This window comes from Cetorhinus maximus, chromosome 11 (assembly GCF_964194155.1).
Source record: "Cetorhinus maximus chromosome 11, sCetMax3.hap1.1, whole genome shotgun sequence".
Taxonomy (NCBI): Eukaryota; Metazoa; Chordata; class Chondrichthyes; order Lamniformes; family Cetorhinidae; genus Cetorhinus; species Cetorhinus maximus.
In genome coordinates this window covers 5,135,602-5,155,886 of record NC_135889.1, presented here as the reverse complement: position 1 = coordinate 5,155,886, position 20,285 = coordinate 5,135,602, and the positions used below count along the sequence as shown (strand labels likewise).

The 20,285-nt window shown below is 42.1% G+C and overlaps 1 protein-coding gene and 1 long non-coding RNA gene across 2 annotated transcripts in view; one reads left to right on the top strand and one right to left on the bottom strand.

The window, feature by feature from the left end:
* The window catches only part of hdac4 (histone deacetylase 4), a 458,769-nt gene extending 440,369 nt beyond the window's left edge, over window positions 1–18,400 (bottom strand). Inside the window, exon 1 of the mRNA XM_078551420.1 lies at window positions 18,052–18,400. The gene's annotated coding sequence lies outside the window, so the exon portion shown is untranslated. The remainder of the gene's footprint in view (window positions 1–18,051) is intronic.
* A 217-nt stretch (window positions 18,401–18,617) lies between these two features.
* Window positions 18,618–20,285, top strand: part of LOC144686345 (uncharacterized) — a 10,303-nt gene continuing 8,635 nt past the window's right edge. The window contains exon 1 of the long non-coding RNA XR_013577907.1: window positions 18,618–18,813. This is a non-coding gene — a long non-coding RNA (uncharacterized LOC144686345). The remainder of the gene's footprint in view (window positions 18,814–20,285) is intronic.

Sequence of the window (20,285 nt, the reverse complement as noted above, 5' to 3'; positions counted from 1 at the left end):
CCTGACAATATTCTGGCAATAGTGCTAAAGACTTGTGCTCCAGAACTTGCCGCACCCCTAGCCAAGCTGTTCCAGTACAGCTACAACACTGGCATCTACCCGGCTATGTGGAAAATTGTCCAGATATGTCCTGTATACAAAAAGCAGGACAATCCAACCCAGCCAATTACCGCCCCATCGGTTTACTCTCGATCATCAGTAAAGTAATGGAAGGGGTCATCAACAGTGCTATCAAGCGACACTTGCTTAGCAATAATCTGCTCACTGACACCCAGTTTGAGTTCCGCTAGGGCCACTCAGCTCCTGACCGTATTACAGCCTTGGTTCAAACATGGAAAAAAGAGCTGAACTCCCGAGGCAAAGTGAGAGTGACTGCCCTTCACATCAAGGCAACATTTGACCGAGTGTGGCATCAAGGAGCCCTAGCAAAACTGGAGTCAATGGGAATCGGGGGGGGAACTCTCCAATGGCTGGAGTCATATCTAACACAAAGGAAGATGGTTGTGGTCATTGGAGGTCAGTCATCTCAGCTCCAGGGCATCATTGCAGGAGTTCCTCAGGGTAGTGTCCTCGGCCCAACCATCTTCAGCTGCTTCATCAATGACCTTCCTTCCATTATAAAGTCAGAAGTGGAGATGCTCAATGATGACTGGACAATGATCAGCACCATTCGCGACTCCTCAGATATTGAAGCAGTCCATGTCCAAATGCAGCAAGACCTGGACAATATCCAGGCTTGGGCTGAGAAGTGGCATGTAACATTCACACACCAAGTGCCAGGCAATGACCATCTCCAACAAGAGAGAATCCAACCATCGCCCCTTGATGTTCAATAGCATTACCATCACTGAATCCCCCACTATCAACATCCTGGGGGGGTTACCATTGACCAGAAACTGAACTGGGCTAGCCATATAAATATTGTGGCTACAAGAGCAGGGCAAAGGCCAGGAATCCTACGACGAGTAATTCGCCTCCTGGCTCCCCAAAGCCTGTCCACCATCTACAAGGCACAAATCAGGAGTGTGATAGAATATTCCCCACTTGCCTGGATGAGTGCAACTCCCACAACAGTCAAGAAGCATGACACTGTCCAGGACAAAGAAGCCCGCTTGATTGGCACCACATCCTCAAACAGTCATTCCCTCCACCACCAACACACGGTAGTAGCAGTGTGTACCACCTATAAGATGCGCTGCAGGAATTCATCAAGGCTCTTTAGACAGTACCTTCCAAACCCATGTCCACTTCCATCTAGAAGGACAGAGCAGCAGGTAGATGGGAATACCACCAACTGGAAGCTCCCCTGCAAGCCACTCACCATCCTGACTTGGAAATATATCGCCATTCCTTCACTGTCGCTGGGTCAAAATCCTGGAACTCCCTCCCTAACAACACTGTGGGTGTACCTACACCACATGGACTGCAGTAGTTCAAGAAGGCAGCTCACCACCACTTTCTCAAGGGCAATTAGGAATGGGCAATAAATGCTGGCCCAGCTAGCGAAGCCCACATCCCATGAATTAATAATAAAAACCAAAAATCTCTAGTCTGAATCACAATACAGGATGCTTTCTTTTAAGATCACCTTCACAAATCTGATTTACCTTTAAATCTAAAGGCAGAAATCCACAAAACAAACCAACTTAATAATGCATTGGTCTAATGGTTAATGGAATATTTGAATACATGCTAAAAGATTTATGTGTATATTCACAGCAGGACTAGAACTATATGTGCTGAATTTGGTATTAGATGAAAGGATTGGTAGCTTGTTGGAATAGTGCGCCAGTGAATATTAAGATCTCTTCCAGGATGCTTCATTGGAAATTGAACTATTTAGGTGACCTTTTTTTCCTTTTGGTCTCTCTTTCTCTCCCTCTATTTGCCAATAAGTATATGTTGCACACTAAAAAGCTGCTTACAAAGTAAAGTAACCAAGCCCTCCACATCTACTTTTGATGCCACTCCAAACCAGCAAAACTTAACCAATGGGACCAAAGGAGAAAAATATCAGTTAATGTTGAAAGCCTCTGATGGCAGTAAACAACATTCCAAAGCCAATCTGCAACCTCACACAAATTCAGAAATAACCTGCATTATTATGCAATATTGCAATCTTTCCTTAACTATAAAGCTTCATCTAACAGATCAAGAAAATCCAGTAACAATTCATTCTGCTTCTCCTATTTTGACCTTCCTGATAACTCTCTGCCCAGGAATACAAGCAGGTGATCATTTGGTCGTTCTCACAAGAGCTCGTATGGGCATAAGGCACGGGGGGCATGGTATAGAAGAAAGAAGAGACAGAAGCACCTGGGGAGTGAAGAGAGAGAGAAGCACATGGTCAAAGTGAACAAAGGGGACACAGAGGGGGAAAGAGGGCAAGAGAGAGAGGCGCAGAGGAAAGGGGATCAGAGGTAACCACATGTAAATGATTGAGAATATTAAGATCTCTTCCAGGATGCTTCATTGGAAATGGAACTATTTAGATGACCTTTTTTCCTTTTGGTCTCTCATTCATTCTCTCATTGCCAATATCACACATCTTATTCAGTTGGGAAGACAAATGACCTCTGCCATGCAAATTTACACAATCTAATTTAAAAAGAATATTTTCCCAATGTATGTTGCACACTAAAAAGCTGCTTACAAAGTAAAGTAACCAAGCCCTCCACTATATTGAGAAAAAAATGTCTTCATGTTATTGGAAAGTTTTGGGTCAATTTTCCAAAAATTGTTGCATTTTGAAGCCAAATAATCATCGAATCTGTATTTTGTTGACAATTAGAAATGGTCAATGTTAATGTCAAATATCAGTGAAACAGGTATTTTAATTTGCAACATCTGTGAGATAAAGGGAAGGAGAGCGCATGAAACAGCAGATGCACATGTTCCTTCCTAGTTTTAATTTAATTCTTTACAAAAAAATGAAGTTGAATTTCAATAGCAAGGTCACAAAGAGAGACAGCAACAAAAGCAGGTAAGTAAGAAACAACATTTTCTCCAGCTTCCCAGATGGAAGGTCACAGATCATCAACTTGGAATATTAAAACACTGGACAGCAAACAGGAGAGGAATTTTAGGCAGAAGATGCAAAGTTTCCCAATCAAGCCCAAGAGTGCTCCGGATCCTCCTGTCCCACAAGGAACCATTAAGAGTTTAAAAGATGGGTCTCTTCTAGCCCTCATTTATTTGACAACAGCTTTCCACAGCGTAGCTGGTATTGTCTTCCACGCTCCGTGGTTAACATTGAATCAGTCTCATTAAACCCTGGTTTTGAACATTAATAAAAGCCCTCACATGACTCCCAAAACCTGGAAATTAAAGTAGTGACCAGTGAGATTGTGGTGTGAATGGGGAGATAATTCTGGAAAATAACTATCTAGAAAATTGGACAATATCATGAATACATTTCGTGAAGGCAGATGTTTTGCCTCAGCTTAGATACCATTCCCCAAGGGTTCCTGAGGAAATTCATCATCATATGGATCACCTTCCAATTTTTTAAATCTGTTCTCATTTGTTGATGAGGATGTCTTGGTGCACAGTGATAAGTGATCAGTTCATTGTCATGTCGCATGTGATTAGGCCAGGAGTTTTAGTAACATTTATGCTCCTGGTTAATGGGAGAATACCATCACTCATGTGTCACACCATCATCATCTTAATTTTACGTGAAATGAAAGTGCAGGACAGTCAATGGAAAAAGGAAACCAAGTACCAGGTAAACTGGTTAACAATTGAATATTTGCTGTGTACAGAAATAAAAATTAATGATTAGGCAAACCACAAAGTTGAGTCAATTTGTCATCTCCACACAAATAGATTTCTAAGTATTCATTCTAAGAATAAAATTTTGGAAAATGGAATATGATTGATTGTGATGATCAACAAACTTTGGTTAACATGTTACATATTATTTCAACCATGATGTCAATATAAAACAATTTAACAGCATTTTTGAGTAATGTTGGAGGTCAATGACAAATTGCAACTAAGTGGGTTTGGGGGAAGGCTATAAAGAAGAGCATAAAACCAGATCAACCAGAATTCCTGCTCCTGGTAACTTTTTAGTGATCCCAGTTGAAAGAACAATACTTGACAAGGGGCAGATTTGGCCTACTGCACCACCCACCAATCACCTCAACACTGACTGGTGTAGAGTATTGCTGGACTATTCAAAGCATAGGTGTTTGCAGAATTGCCACAATAACTTCCACCTAACATAAACTTAAGTTCATCCAGAACTCTTCTGTTGTGTCCTTACTCACATCAAGTCCTGTTTACCCGTAACTCTTTATTTGCTGACATATATTGACTCTTGGTTAGGCAACATCTCAATTTATAACTCTCATCTTCAATTTGAAACTGTGTTGGATAACACTCTCGTGAAGTGACTTGAGATGTTTTACTAAGCCAGAAATGCTGCATAAATGCAAATTGTTGTTATAGTAGTAGTAAGGTGTTAGGATCCAATTACACCAAGTGGGAGGGTGGGTTGCATAGAGAGGTTGCAGAGGGTAAGATTATATTCCCTTGAATATGGAATATTAAGCAGTGGTCTAATTGAAATGTTTAAGATAATTAAAGGAGTCAATAGGGTAGAGAGATAAACTGTTTCCTCCAGTAGAGGTCATAACCTTAAACTTACATACAGACATAGGAATTAGGAAGAGTAGGCCACTCAGCCCCTCAAGCCTGCTCTGCCTTTCAATAAGGTCATGGCTGATCGGATTTTAACCTCAACTCCACATTCCTGCCTACCCCCGATAACCTTTCACCCCCTTGCTTACCAAGAATCAATCTACCTCTGCCTTAAAAATATTCAAAGACTCTGCTTCCACCGACTTTTGAGGAAAGAGTTCCAAAGACTCTCAAATCTCAGGGAAAAATTTTCTCCTCATGTGTGTCTTAAATGGCAATCCTTTATTTTTAAACAGTGACCCCCTTGTTCTAGATTCTCCCACAAGAGGAAACATCCATTCCACGACCACCCTATCAAGACACCTCAAGATCTTATATGTTTCAATCAAGTGGCCTCTTACTCTTCTAAACTCTAGCAGATACAAGCCTATCCTGTCCAACCTTTCCTTAAGCCAACCCTCCCATTCCCATCACTGTCGCTGGGTCAAAATCCTGGAACTCCCTAACAGCACTGTGGGTGTAACTACACCACATGGACTGCAGCAGTTCAAGAGGGCAGCTCACCACCACCTTCTCAAGGGCAACTAGGGATGGGCAATAAATGCTGGCCCAGCCAGCAAAGCCCACATCCCATAAATGAATTTTTAAAAACTCCAGGTATTAGTCTAGTAAACTTTCTCTGAACTGCTTTCAACGCATTTACATCCTTCCTTAAATAAGGAGACCAATACTGTACACAGTACTCCAGATGTGGTCTCACCAATGCCCTGTATAACTGAAGCATAACCTCCCTACTTTTGTATTTAATTCCCCTCACAATAAACGATAACATTCTATTAACTTTCCAATTTGCTATACCTGCATTCTAACCTTTTGTGATTCATGCACGAGTACACCCATATCCCTCTGAATAAAAGCTCTGCAATCTCTCACCATTTAGACAACATGTTTCCTTTTTATTCTTCCTGCCAAAATGGGCAATTTCACATTTGCCAACATTATGCTCCATTTGCCAGATCTTTGCCCACTTATTTAGCCTATATGTCTCTGTAGCCTCCCATATCCTCTTCACAATTTACTTTCCTACCTATCTTTGTGTCATCAGCAAATTTAGCAGCCATACCTTTGGTCCCTTCATCCAAGCCATTTATATAAATGGTAAAAAGTTGAGGCCCCAGCACTGATCCCTGTGGCACACCACTCGTTACACCGTGCCAACCAGAAAATGACCCATTTATGCCTACTGTTTCCTGTTAGCTAGTCAATCTTCTATCCTTGCCAATATGTTACCCCCTACACCAAAGCAATAATCTTCGATGTGGCACTTTATCAAATGCCTTCTGGAAATCTAAGTACTGTGTACTCACCGGTTCACCTTTATCCACAGCACGTTACTTCTCCAAGAACTTCAATAAGTTGGTTAAACATGATTTCCCATTCACAAAACCACGTTGACTCTGCCTGCTAACCTTGAGCTTTTCTAAATTCCCTGCCATAACATCTTTAATAATAGCTTCTAACATTTTCCCTATGACAGATGTTAAGCTAACTGGCTATAGTTTCCTGCTTTCTGTCTCCCTCCCTTTTTGAATAAAGGAGTTACATTCGCTATTTTCCAATCTAATGGAACTTTCTTTGAATCTAGGGAATTTTGGAAAATTAAAACCAGCGCATCAACTATCTCACTTCCCACTTCTTTCGAGACCTTAGGTGAAGGCCATCAGGGTTGGGAACTTGTCAGCCCGCAATTCCAACAATTTACCCAGTGCCACTTCCCTGGTGATTGTAATTATCCCCGAGTTCCTCCCTCCCTTCCATTTCCTGATTTACAGCTATTTCTGGGATGTTATTTGTATTCTCTATAGTAAAGACCGATGCAAAATGCCTGTTTAATTCATCTGCCATCTCCTTATTTTCCATTATTAATTCCTCAGACTCACTTTTCATAAGACCAACACTCACTTTGTTAATGCTTTGCTTTTTTAAAGATCTATAGAAACTCTTGCTATCCGTCTTTATATTTCTAGCTACTTTCTCTCATACTCTAATTTTTCCTCCTTATCAATCTTTCAGTCATTTTTTTTTTGCTGTTTTTTAGATTCTTTCCAATCTTCTGACCTGCCACCAATCTTTGCACAATTATATGCTTTCTCTTTAAGTTTGATACTATCTTTAATTTTTTTAGTTAACCACAGATGGTGGATCCTCCCCTTGGAATTTTTTTCTCGTTGGAATTTATATATTCTTTGTATTCTAAAATATTCCCTTAGATGTCTGCCACTGCATCTCTATTGACCTATCCCTTAACCTAATTTGGCAGTTCACTTGAGCTAGCTCTGCTTTCATGCCCTCATAATTGCCCTTATTTAAGTCTAAAATACTAGTCTTAGGTCCACTCTTCTCTCCTATGAACTGAATGTAAAATTCAATCATATTATGATCGCTGCTACTTAGGGGCGCCTTCACTATGAGGTCATCAATTAATCCTACCTTGTTGCACAATACCAGTTTAAAATTAGAATTAGACCATTCAGCGGTGATATCATGAAGTACATCTTCACACAAAGGATAGTGGATATCTGGGACTCTCCCCAGTAGTTGCTGAGTCTACTTTCAAAGTGAGATTGATGGATTTTTGTTAGGCAAGGGTATTGAGGGTTATGGAACTAAGGCACTAAATAGGCTTAAGATATAGATCAACCTTAATCTAACTGTATGACAGATCAAGCTTGATGGGCTGAATGGCTTACTCCTTTCTGTTCCTAGTAATGTTCCCTATAATATTGATAATGAAAACAGAGATACTGGAGACACTCAGATCAGTAAAATTTCAGATGTGGTTCCTTCATCAAAATACTTCTGACCTGGGAATGTTTCAACATTTTCTGTTTTAGTTTCAGATTTTCAGTTTTTTTGTCTCCAGTGGTGTTACCACACATTAGAAGCGAAAAATACGGAGGTTACAAGGCGCAGAGCACACTCTGCTATTGCATTATACCAATGAGCAACAGGATACTAAGGCAGAACTACTCTACTTCAGATCAAGGCTTATGCCTGAAGCATTCATTTGTCGCTTCATTCCAGATCAGGTGTCTGATTTGCTAAGCAATTCCAACATTTTCTGTTTTTCTTTCAGATTTCCAATATATGTAGTATGCTATTCTGTACTGTTTTTAGCCATACTAGCAAAAAAGAGACAAAACTGAGAACATGAGCTTTACAAAGGAAAGAGAAGAGAAAACAAATATAAATGGGTCGTAGGTGAATAAGGAACAGTCAGAGCTGTAATTTAAGATTCAAGTGATTATTATAAACCACTCAAATTTTACTCTCCTGGATCCAGTCCTTTGCCAACGTGATCATCCACGGAATCTAATTAACACCTACTTAATAAAATTGATGGACAAATCTACATTTCAATGATGAAAGGTTGAGCAGCAGGCATTTTATTGAGGCACACTTATAAGACAGGCTGTTGAGTTTGTAACTGGATTTTTTTCAAACTTGGCTTCTTCAGAGGATTCATTCTCTTCACAAATTCAAAAGGCACATGGCTACAATATATTTTTGTGTGGTATCAGTTAATTGATGGTAAACCAATAATTGAAGAAAGACACTGTAGGTCAACTTTGCCAACAAATTGTACTCCATCAATTACCATTAAGTATGTATGCTCATACAATGCTTACTTTTATTAATGCTTTACACTCAATTAGTAAAATACAGAATTAAAAACCACATATTAATAAGGTCTCTGGGTCACAGTTACTAAAATTAGAAGCAGCCAGCATGATGAAAAAAGTTAATTCAAAAGGATCTACATCGAAAATGTTAACTCATCTTTCTTTTCAAATGCTAACCAACTGCTGTGTATTTCCAGCAGTTTCTCTTTAAAAATTATTCACTTACCTTTACTCAAGAAAAATCTAAGTGTTAGATTATAAAGCTTACTAACTGCTCTAACACTACAGAGGCTGGACTTCTCTACTGGCCAGAATTACACTGAATGTTTTTGGGTAATTAACTATGTTAATATGGCTACATAATAAAACAACCAGTAATTTCAACTCTCAATTCAGGGTAGTCTGTTCTCTGGGAAAGTTGGCAAAAGCAATTTGCGAACAAAAACCACGACCACACATTGCAACACCATACCAACAGATTATTGACAAGAAATAAGTTTTTCCACTGAGTTATAGTCAAGTGCTCAAATGCTGCCTTGTGAGCAGCAAAAAAGGTACCAAAACTTCAATTTAACCCCCCCTTCCCCCCACTCCACCTAGCAGATGTAGTGTGGGGAAAGGGGTGAGAATATTTAAAATGTGTCCAGGAATCCAACTTTTTTTAATTCAGTCATGGGATGTGGGCGTCACTGGCTAGGTCAGCATTTATTGCCCATCGCTAATTGCCCCTTGAGAAGGTGGTGGTAAACTGCCTTCTTGCAGTCCATGTGGTGTAGGTACACCCACAGTGCTGTTAGGAAGGGAGTTCCAGGATTTTGACAAAGCAACCACACATTGCACCACCACACATTGTAACTTTAACCTAGTCAATTGAACAGGTGACAAGGGCAGCTGCCGCAGTGTAGGGTCCTTTTTTCTATAAGAAAGCATACTTCAGATCCCAAGGACATCATTGGGACAGAAAATGCTGCAAATACACAGCAGGTCATGCAGCATCTTGAGAAAATGTTTCAGATCCGTGACCTTTCATCAGCCCAAAACATTAACTCATCTCTCCACAGATGCTCTCTGACTTGAGTATTCCCAGCGTTTTCTGTTTTTATTCCAGATTTTCAGCATCCGCAGTATTCTGTTTTGCAATTTTAACTTGGCAGCTTAAGTGGGAAGCCACACAAGTTTTCACCAAGCCACCCAAGGAAAAGGATTGTTGTTAGAAGAGGCCAAAAAAGGTGCATTATTTAAACTTTTAAAATAATTTTCCATATGAGGCAGGAGAACTTAGACCTCCCCAGATGTGAATCTGCACAATCCCAATCTAGTGAGGCCCTTGCAGATTGGCCCTGGCTGCTGATCCTGCTACTTAGCTGGCCTGCGCACTATTTCTTGCCAGACTGGACAAGAGGCCCAAGAGTTAAAATACCCACTGCTACAGAAATTAAGCTACAGGTAACTTTCCCACTCCTACCACTGCTTACTCACCCAAACAAAACTAGCCCAGAGTCAAAATGAGGGCCTACGTATTTTTTATATCAGATTTTACAATATGTCTGATGTATTGCACAAACAAATGAATTTTATTTTTAAAATGGTCATGGAAGCAGTTCCCAGTGAAAGCATTGAGAAAGCAATTGTATGACCTGGCCAAGATGCATTTTTCCCTTTGTTTCTTGTTAGTCAATGAGCCTGCATAAACAGAGTTGAAGTTTATTTATGTGACCCAACCAGATGTCAAATCCCTGAGCCTAAATCAAAATATCAATGAGTGTAACAGGGTGCAGTTATGAACCTTATTTTACCAATCATGTGCTTCATTCTAAATATTTGTTGCAAGCAAGGATGCAAAGCAGCAAAAACATGCAATCCAGGTTAGCAGAATGTACGAAGTGGCACTTGTAAATATCAAAAAGGGTCAATATATTAACAGATTTCATGATTTAAAAGAATCTTGGTGTTGAACAAATTTCATCTCCCTATGGTTGCAACAATGCCAGAGCATACTGGTTCTCCAACAAAGCTCGTGACCTGGACCATATCACAAGGGAAGAGGTAGTAAGCTGATGCCACGCACTCCCCCATAGTGAAAAAGGTAAAAATAGAAAAGCAAGTAACCCAAAACTGCCCACAAGTCTAATGAAGGTTCACATTTTGTTTCCATGGTCTCCTTTTTTGTTCTTTATTCTTTGATGGGATGTGAATGTTGCTGGCAAAGCCAGCATTTGTTGCCCATCCCTAATTGCTCTTGAACTGAATGGCTTGCTAGGCCATTTCAGAGGGCAGTTAAGAATCAACCACATAGGAATGTGATTTGATGTAGCCCTGTTCATGGATTTGGGTTTCATAATATGAGTGGTCTGCCAATTTTTAGTCTAGAATTATCCCAAAAACATCCAGTCCACACTCACTTAGGTCCACAAATTCTAGGTGGGGCGCAGATTGATTGGCTCAGTGCCCCAAGTAAGGAGAGGGGGAAACAGTGACCCACAATTCTCACTCCTGACTGCTAACTAATGACCACTGCTAGAAAGACTGCATGGACGCTGCATAGGAATAGTATTATGCTTAGGTCTGATACCTCATGCCACATACCAGGTAAAATAGCTTACTAACATTTACCCTTCTCACTTGAACAAGAAGGGCGACTTGGAAAAGGCAAAGGAAATTTCCTTAACAAAAAGTGTCCTGGTACAAATTTAGCTCTTGGGGCAGGGGGGTGGTCAGAGTTGAGCCCGCTGACCCTGGAAGCAGAGCATCAGTGGCCACAGGTTGGGCAAGTGCCAAGATATCTTGGTTCTCTAGGACTGAAGTGATTTTAGGCCCTCTAGCCCTCACCACCCCATCATGGCCCCTTATACCCTCCATGCCAACTCAATGTTTATTCAAGCCCCCCCCCCACTCTCCATGCCAGCTCATGCCCCTTCTATGCCCATTCACCCAGTATGTACTATGTACATAACCAATGAGCCATATATTAATAATGACAAGTGTGGAACTACTGACAGAAAAAGAACACTCATTCATAAATCTTCTTTTGAAAAAAATATCTGCTGTTCCCACCACCCTATAAAAGTATCGGACCATTAAAGTATCTCAATAACAGATGCTTTAAGCACTTCACACATCAATCACTCATTGTACACATCCTGTGAAAATTCTCTAGTGGAAGACTAAGGATGGAAACCTTACCAAGTACTATTCTCACCCAAATAAACATTGAGAAAACAGATCATCATGCTTGGTTGTGAGTGCAGACCAATAAAAGCATTAGCTCAGCAGAGGGTTCCCTTTTGACAACCGAAATGAATTGTTGACTTTGCTTGATTGACATTTTTAAGTGGTCATAAGTTATTTCTGTGATCTCTTTTTATCAGTGTCTCAATAGTTATTTGGACAATATTAAGAGGTGTGAAGTGTTTGAAGCCTCTGTATTGATACTTTAATGGTCTGATACTTTTATAGGGTGGTGGGAACAGCAGATTTTTTTTCAAAAGATTTGTGAATGGGTGTTCTTTTTCTGTCAGCAGTTCCACATTTATCATTATTATTATATGGTTCATGGGCATAGAAGGGGCATGGGTTGACATGGAGAGAATGATGGAAATGGGGATGGGTGGGGGCATGAGTTGGCATTGAATTGCATGGAGGGGGCTTGGGTAAAATCTTTTGAACTTATCTTTCAAAAGGTTCCAAAATCCAGGTTATGGTTCACAACTCCTGAGGGGCCGTGAACCACAAGTCATGGAGAAGCTGGCCCAACTTCACAAAAATTGCAAGGGGGGGTGGTGTGTGTGTGTGTGTGTGTGTGCTAGGAGATGCCTGCGCCCATGTCAGGGATGCAGGGTGTGGGCTTGCTATCTGCACCCTTATCACCCCACTAGCGAAAAATGGGGGCACCGGGAATTAGGGCAGGAACCTGGAACCGGGTCCCACCTGCCATTTTTAAATGCTTCTGGAGTCATTCCAACTCTCTGGAAATCCGGGCCCACGGGTCTAGCCATGAATGGCAGCTATTTGCAGGTCAAGGGCCATGAAGACCAGAAATTTGTGATGGGATGAAATTATAATGTGGATGAAAGAAGAGATAGATGCACCCAATTACCAATGTGTGAAATAGGCCAAATATGGCATTTAACAAAAAAAGTGTCATTTTAGATAATGTGCCACTCAACTTCATTGCTGAACCTAATAACCATCACCACCCTGGTACTTCTGTCAGTCTCCACCCTGCAACTTGCTCACTCTGCAAACCAAATGTATAACTGTGAGAAAATGACAAATACATTTGTACCACTACTTTATATAAATCAAGTCAATTTCTGGATTTAGGAAGCATTTGAAAATACTACAGGTTCACAATAAAGGGGAGAGTTCAAGAGTTATCCAGATGGCCAAACTGCAGCTGGTGCCTGGCATGGGATCAAGGAAATGGGAGCATAAAAACAAACATTATATATTGCCACGACAAAAACAGTAATGCCCCAACAGATCCTGAAGTTTTATCACTGTGGGAATGAATTCACTTTTACGACGATTCATTCAATGGGATTTAAGAATTCTGAGTTTTGAAGTTTAACACAACAAAAAAAATTGCATTATTGGGGTTTTCATTAGTATGCAAGATCCGATTTAATCCATGGCTAATAACTTTTCCTCATTAAGTAAACTTCAATATGGATTTTACTTCATGAGTTTTGTGAACTTCAATGCTGTCATAATGTATATTTTATTTATAAAAAGGCAATTTAAATCAGTTTCACTGTTTATAAATAAAGACCACCATTTAAAATAGTCACTTTCAGCCTGTAGATTCTGATCCTCCAATCACCTCCATCTCCAGCAATGAAAATGCAAACAAAAATAAACTTTAAAAACATTGTGCGTGGATGCACTGAACAATTGCTTTGCTTAAAATGTTCCTCCGGATAGAATACTTTATCATTTCTAAGAAATACCTGATAAATTTTTTAAAGCATGTTTATCTACCAGAAAGCCCGCTTTCCCATTCAGCACTACTGAATCCAAGAACGATACAGGTTAAGTGTAGTAAAGCAGGATGAAAGTATATTGCTCTAATCAAAAACTAACTTTTCCACAGGGACAACTACCCAAATATAACCTCCTTCTGTCCCATAGTTTATATGATTCTATGATTACTCAACTCTAGGTGTAAATTATAGATTATGCTCCAATGATCAGCATTACACTCAACATCAACAACTCAGGATCATGCTATTTACAATGCAAAACACAGCCACTGAAAAAGGAAAGGAAAACCTGAGAGCCAGGTTCAGTCAAACTAGGTCAATAAAGTGTCTGCAACCATTATTGTAGGAGACCTAGCAACAAATCACCAACAATCACTTACCAAGTGAAATGCATGGAACTGGAACAACTTGTATTTATTAAGCAGCTTTAATATGGTAAAGCACCCCAAGGAGTTTCATAGAAGAGTTAACAGACAAAATTTGACACTAAGCCACATAAGGAGATATGAAAGAAGTGGTAGGTTTTAAAGGGTATCTTAAAGGAAAGAGGCACAGACACATTTAGGGAAGATCTAGATAGCTAAAAGCATGGCCGCAAAGGGAGGGGTGAAGGAAATCGGGGATGCACAAGAAAACATGACAGCAACTGAAGGAGGAAAAGGAAAGAAAACAAAATTTCTTTCAACATGTATTGATACCACAGCAGCAAAGTAATGAATCAATATGATCTGCAAGAGAGTTTGGTTCAAAGCTGCTTCAGCAGTTACTAAATTGTTATCCCCCAATGCTTTGCATTAAGTAACCTTAAGAGAAAAAAAATTAAAGCTGAAAAAACTGCACTATATTGCAATCCAAGCTCCAGTTAATGTTAAGTAAACATATTTTTTAATAAATTTGTAGTTTTAGTTTGCATTGTTCTGGTAGAGATATAACTGTACTAAATATTAGATATTGAAATTTAAATTTTTAATTAGTGCCTTTTAACTACTCATCCCAGAGGTGTTGCCTTAGTAGGATTCCTAAGCAAGGAGTGAATGATAAGGAGTTTAGCCTTTAAAAGAGTGATATGTCTCAGACCACTATGGATAATGAAGTAGTGGATCATAAAGAAAGACTGCTAGCAGATGGTGATGACTGTGAATAAGACAGAAAGGTTGGCTTGAGACCAGATGAGGTGAATTGCTGCTGTGCAAAGGCTGCCAGGGCAAGAACATTCATAGTAGAGACATTAATTGAATTAGAGCCATTAACCACTTAAGTTTATCTTTCCCCCCAGCCCCCCAATCATTTCTTATGCTAATATTTAACAGATGTTAATGTTATGCCACTGTAAATCACAGGTAGGTTCCAGATGCAGACAATTATTTTCATAACAGACAGGATACAATTCCAGTAAGCCACTGAAAAAGAAAATAGGGTAATTTACAAATGTTCAATCACAATTATTAATGTGTGATCACCATAAATCAACTAAATAAGGTATATTGGCAAGCTCTGGTCAAATCCCAATTAGAATACTGAATTCCATTCTGGCCACCACACTTATTCAAGAAAGATATATTGTCTTAGCAAGCGGGTGTAGCACAGAATCACCAGAACAATAACAGGCCAAATGATTAAATTACAAGGATAGGTTACACAAACTAGACTTGCATTCTACAGCAGATTAAGGGGTGATATACTTGCGGTGATTAAGGTGATTATAGGAGATGATAGAGTAGATAAAGAAGTTAGACAGAGGGAAACTATTTCTCCTCATGGTTAAGTCAAGAACAAGAGGCCATAACCTCAAAATGAGAGTGAAGCCATTCACGGGATACACTGCTTCACACAAAGGGGAGTAGAAATCTGGAATTCCAAAAAGACTGTTGAGTAACACTTCCTCTTTTTTTTAAGTGCCAGGCCGATTTGTTCAAGTGTGCGGCCTCTTTAAATCTTTTTGTGCTGCCACACACACGCAGTAACTTAAAGGGGTCAACTTGTGCATCACCTGCTTGGGAGCAAGTGAGTTGCTAAGCGGCAGCACTGTTTAGGGGAAACATCGCTGCTGAAGCTAAGTCAATTGAAAATTTTAAAACGGAGATGAATAGATTTTAGTAAGGCAAGGTTATCGAGGGTTATGGAACCAAAGCAGGTAGATAGAAGTTACAGGTTAGCTATGATCTAACTGAATGGAGGAACAAGTTTGTCATGCTGACTGACTGTGATCCTATCTGACTGCCAATGATATCCAAATCTGGTTTAAGAAAAGATGGCAAAAGAATGGGGACTTCAAACTGAGCAATACACATTAAATGAACAAAATGGATGTAGATAATGTTCATTCCTCATATCCATTGTTCTTTATGCACAGTATATTTTTCAAAATTAAACTTCAACCTTTATGCGCAATTAGTTTTTCAATTCCAAAATTGTCTGTGACTTGTCCCTTGATGCTCCCACCATGCCGTACAGAATTTAAAAATTAAAAGTAAACCACATGTACTTCTGTACTAATCACAATACTCCACAGTTTCTGCTTCAACAGCACCACTTTTATCACTCACCTATGTTATACTAACACAACAACCCTCTGCACATCCCCAGCTAACAGCAAAAACTACAATACTTTCAATCTTTCAGTCTGTTGATGCTCATCTTTTATTCTTGTGGTTGATAACACCATTAAAATAGCAAAGATTTTATCCACATTATTTTTTTGTATAAAGTATTACTTAAAACTCAATGTTTTCCCTAAACAAACAGATCCAGTTTACATTTGTAATTTTACAAAAGTGATACTGCTCCACATATACAGAACACTAATGTTTAAAACACTGCAAAACGCGGTTGTGAATAAGCATTGATGTTAGATTATAGTTACAATAGCCAGTGATGCCCATCAGACTTAATACTGTATGTTGCCTTTTTCATAAGTCACTGCTGTTCAGCCTCGATCTACATACATGTTCAAACAACAACCAATTTGTGTTTAAACAACTAAAAGGACAAGTACTCTTTACTAGTTAGATAGCTGATGCCTGTTAGTAATCCAAAGTCCTTTCATCATTTAGATACATGTGACACGACAAAGGCAAAAAATGTTGTTTTCTACCTGTTGCAGTTCACGTCTAATTTAGAATAGAAGGGCAAGACCCCTCCAGCATATTATCCTTGTGGATGAGACTAAGCAATGTAACAGATCTACTACCACCACTTAAACCACTCCACAGGGAAAAATAAACCGCATTTTCCATGGAGAAAAAATATTTAGAATCACCCCCTAATGCAACTTATAACTCCTTACTTCGAACCAATGTACAGATTGCACATATTTTGACAATTTATTTTCCCAAAAATCTATTAATAAAATAGAAACAGCACTAAAGGTTCCAAAACATAATACAAATAAGACTGAGCAACGGTAAGGTAAGATCGTTCTTTAATTCAAGTCATACAAGATGATGGGAGTGGAGTTCATTCAAAGATATTTTTACCCTATTACAATGGCTTTTTTCAGAAAACTGTTGAGTGCTGCTTTCTCACAAGTGCACTCTTTATAGGGTCGCTGCCTTTAACTGTTACATTCCATAGCAAAAGGTCCTCCAATTAAGAATTAATTTGTTTCAAATTTACTTTCGGTCGACAGTTGGAATAACTAAGTCAGTACCCTCTTTTTGTTTAATTGACCCTCTGAATTTTATCATCTGCACTGCTGCCTAAAGCGATAAAAATTACTTTCTTCTCAAAAAATAACTACAATTTGAACCTTCTCTCTCCCCCAAACGGAGCTAGATCGAAAATGAGTCAGAAGCCAAATGAAGGTTACGTCCGCGTTAATGCCAAGCAGATAGCTCTGCACTTAAACTCAATCATTTTCACATTTTAACACAAAGTTAACACAAGCCTTTCGATCCTAAACATAGACGTGAGTTACTGAACGGTCTTTCAGCAAAAGGAAAACGGTGGGGACTCGGGCTTCGTCTCTTCCCGTTCAAGTTAACAAAACTTTCCGAGCAAAACTCACTACCAATCGGTCGCTTTTGCAGTTGCACTTAACGTTAAATATAAAAACTTTACTGAGAAACTGATATACATCAATCACTTCAACCCTCTTTGCTATTTAAGCGAATTCTGTAAAGCTTAATAAATAGGAATTATTCTATGAACGTTTTTAATAACGTTTAATCTATAACAAGTAAAGAAGCAATTCGTTGGGGCTCTTTGGAAGGTCCATTTGGTCCAGATCTTTTGGGGAGGCCTAGATAATAAACAGATACACTCAATCACCCCCAAGCTATACAAATATAACTTATAACGCACAACCCGAACGTCTTCAATCGTCCTCTGCGCCTGTCTTCGCTAACATCTCTTCAACCCTCCAGTAAGCCAGAGGTCACGAGCTCCTCCAATCATTCCATGGTTAAATACACTGAAGTGTGACACTCTTCAAAGACCAGGAAGGTCTCAGGTTAGATCCCTGATCTCCAAAGAGCTGGCTGCTGCCAGAGCGCGGAAGATCACTAGAATTCAGGCCAGCCTTAGAAAAGAAAAATACAACGGGCCAAATGTCTCAAACTTGACTCCTGCTGAAAGTGTACTGGTGTGGACACTGAGGAGGGAAAGAAAGATCAGCTCAGCTGTCATAGTAACCAGGAAGAATGGACACTTGAACAAAGATACCATAGGGCAGCTAGCAGCTATATAAAACAAGACTTCAGATCAGGAAGGGAGGAAACTAGACGAAAAACTAAATGCACCTGGTTATTCCTCCACGCTTCATGTCAGTCGGCCTCCAATTAGGATTCCGTGTCTAGTTAGAAAGATCTGTTCCCCAACCGTCCACAGTAATCATCCCTTTTCAGTTTAGCTTGATCTCACTTGAGATGGATCCCCACTGCCAAATGGTTGGATTTGCCCAGCCCACTACAATTAACTTCTTTGGGGGGGGGGGGGGGGGGGGGAGAGGTAAGAGAGAGAGAGAGAGAGAAAGAGAGAGAGGCCATTCTAGCAAGAGAAAAACAAATTAATTCACATACACATTTCATTCCATTCCACGCTTTGTTTATCTCTGCTTGCTCAACTTTAAAAAGTCAAAATAGCTGATTCACCCATCTGAGCAGGGCTGCTAGCTCTCAAGGGATCCTGATTTGATTTGGGTCCATCCAGGGGGGGGGCTCGGTGGGGTTGGGCCTCACGGGTTTGGACAGCGAGGAGTGGGGAGGGCAAGTCTTATTTCACGCGATTTGAAGAGGCTGGCCCACGTTGCATTGAGCAGCCGAGTTTAAGCCCACACGTTACACAGTGAGAGGTGTGTGTGTCTTCAGTTCGACCACTCCGCCTCAACCTACCTTGAGCGGCCGGAAGTCCCACCCTCGCCGCCCGCCGATTGGGTGGGACCCGTTAGCAACGTCCCAAACAAACCCGCAGCGGGGTCCCTGATTGGCGAAGGGAGCCGTCAATCAGCCTGGCATTTCCGTTCATCAAGTTTAGTCGATGTGAACAGTAAATGCTTCAAATCGGTAAGCGAGAGGCAGCAGCAGCAGTAGGAGGAGGGGGGAGAAAAAGAGAAAGGGAGAGGGGGGGTTTTAAAAAAAAACACTAAAAGCCCAATCACTCAGTAGAGACCGTTTCCTTTCAGAAGCCGAGCACTTGTGAAAATCCGTGAGCCAAACCACTTTGCGCTAATAACCGTTTAAAGTAAGGGGAAGGGAGGTGGAAGAACAATTGGAATCGGAGAGGAGAGGGAGCCATTAAAATCGCCGAGCCTTACCCGAGCGCTGCAGCCAGTGAGCGGTAGACGAGAGATGTTGGTGGTGGTGGTTGTTGTTGTTGTTGTTGTTGTGTGGGCGGGAGGGGGGGGGGGGGGTTGTGTGTGGGTCAATTTTAACCGACACGAAAGGGCGTCCGGCGACGCGCTGAAGAGAATCAGTGCGGCTCGCTGAGGGGTTCCGCCATCTTTGCTCGCCTCCCTGACACTCGCTGAACAACAAGCCGGAGAGGAGACGGCAGCCCGGGGGGAGGAGGAGGAGGAGCGGGAGGTGGTGGAGGGGGGGTGGGGGGAAGAGAGAGAGAGAGAGAGCGCGAGAGGGAGACGGCCGTTAGGCACGTGACAGTTGCCCGCCAATCACAACGCCGGCCCAGGCGACTGCTGGAGCTATTTTTAGAAGCTCGGTTTTTTTTTCCTCCGGATTTGAAAGGAGCGCGAGAGTCGGCTCTGGCGGCGGCAGTGCGCAGGCGCCGTCACGCGAGGCTCCTCCCCGGGAACCCCCGGCCCCTCCTCCTTCCATCCACCCCTACCCTGGGCGGCTGTCTCCCCGCCCCCCGTCCCTTCGTGCCACCTCTCCCCACCCCCCCGGCTCTTCTCCCCACCGTCCACCCCCCACTCCCTTCCCTCCCTCCCCCCCCCGACCCTTCCCTCCCTCCCCCCCCGACACTTCCCTCCCTCCCCCCCCGACACTTCCCTCCCTCCCCCCCCCGACCCTTCCCTCCCTCCCCCCCCGACCCTTCCCTCCCTCCCCCCCCCCGACCCTTCCCTCCCTCCCCCCCCGACCCTTCCCTCCCTCCCCCCCCCGACCCTTCCCTCCCTCCCCCCCCCGACCCTTCCCTCCCTCCCCCCCCCGACCCTTCCCTCCCTCCCCCCCCCGACCCTTCCCTCCCTCCCCCCCCCGACCCTTCCCTCCCTCCCCCCCCCGACCCTTCCCTCCCTCCCCCCCCGACCCTTCCCTCCCTCCCCCCCCCGACCCTTCCCTCCCTCCCCCCCCGACCCTTCCCTCCCTCCCCCCCCGACCCTTCCCTCCCTCCCCCCCCGACCCTTCCCTCCCTCCCCCCCCGACCCTTCCCTCCCTCCCCCCCCCGACCCTTCCCTCCCTCCCCCCCCGACCCTTCCCCTCCCCCCCCCGACCCTTTCCCCCCCCCCCGACCCTTTCCCCCCCGACCCTTCCCCCCCCGACCCTTCCCCCCCACCCCCCCGACCCTTCCCCCCCCACCCCCC